Below are 1,545 nucleotides of genomic sequence, written 5' to 3'. Positions count from 1 at the left end.
GCTGTGGTGTTCATACCGCAGTGCACAGGTGGCTGCGTAGTTCAGTCTTTCCTCGGTAGTTGCACTCTGAAATGATGGAATAAAAATTGCAAGGGGCTGAGAACTAACGAGTTGTGTTGGGTGGACTGCTCTTACCCTATCTGGCTGACTAACCACCTATTTATGAAAAGGGCATGCGAGTGCATCATCTGAGAAGGCAAAATTCCCTTCACTATTAGTGTTGGCAGCCATTAAATTCCGACAAAAATCAGTTATTGCCATAAGTCTTAATCGGAAACTGCACAGTAACCCTCAGAGAGAACCGAAGGCTGTCATGCCAAGTGAAGGCAGGAGAGGTGCTAGCACAGACAAAGCAGGTCAGGACACCTGGGTACTTCTGTCCTCTCCTTGCAAGAGAAGTCAGAGAGGCTGTGGATCTTGCTGCAAGACAAAAAGCTACCTGTAAACCAGAGGATTTCCAGGACAGACAGGTATGCTACAATGAGGACTTGATTTTCTCCTACCCCACGCTACCTTTTTTCATCTTTCTCAAGTTGTGTTTTGTGACTCAGTTCTTAATCCCCTTCATTTAAGTGTCTGACAGTAAGACGCAGAGTGTGCAGATAGATGGGTGTGTTACGCAAGGGACAAGCGGAGGAATAATCAGAAGATGGGTCTGACATGGAACCTGAGACCCATAAAGGCATATGTCTCAAAGTCAAATTAATAACAATAAAAAGACCAAGGTAGCAGTGATCAATACAGAGAAAAATGTACAAAAGCATGACAACTCACTGCAGACTCTTCCTGTGATTTTTGTACATCCTTCCCAATCTTGCCCCTCTATTTCAGTGATTTTATTCTATGGGATCATACTACATGGGCCACAAGATCAGACCACTCTCTAGGGTGGGCTTTAAAATTAAAGCTGGTTCAAAGGTTTGCAATTTTTTTTTTTTTTTTTTTTTTTTTTTTAGGGAAAGTCCCCAAGTTGATATTCTTGTGATTCGTTTTCTTTGAATCAGTTCTACTGAAAACACATCTTGCTGTCCTTGTAGACTGAGTGCAGTTCAGGCTTCATTCAATGATAAGTTCTTCTGAGAAACCAGACAAGAAGAGACAACTCGTGTGCTCTGTGGACACCTGTCTATTTAAGGAATCAAAATGAACTCATTTGAAGGGTCACAGCTTAGTGCCTGTGAAACGATCTCTTTAGAAGAGTCTGGAATGGGCAAGTCAAGACTAAACTGGGCACAGGTCAATTTTTCCATGTTCGTCGCTGCTATGGGGAAGAAACCACCCTGTTAATACGAAATCTTCTCTATTAAGCTGTTTTTAAATTACAGAATGGAAAAGGTTTTATTTAACTTCTGTGGTCGTGATGTAACTCTCTGGCAGGGAAGCTAGTGTATTTGTAGCTCAGCTAGGCCTGGAGCTGAGAGAGCTAATGATTGCCTCAATTTCTGGTAAAGTGCAGTTCTAAGGGCATTTTCAGCCTTCAATTCTTCCTCCCCTCCCTTTTAAGAAATCTCAAAAACAAGCCTTTAATTTTCAGCAAGATCTTTT

The sequence above is a fragment of the Haliaeetus leucocephalus genome, unplaced genomic scaffold (assembly GCF_000737465.1).
Source record: "Haliaeetus leucocephalus isolate CR32 unplaced genomic scaffold, Haliaeetus_leucocephalus-4.0 Scaffold273, whole genome shotgun sequence".
In the NCBI taxonomy this organism is placed as follows: Eukaryota; Metazoa; Chordata; class Aves; order Accipitriformes; family Accipitridae; genus Haliaeetus; species Haliaeetus leucocephalus.
Note: the sequence above shows the minus strand (reverse complement) of the source record.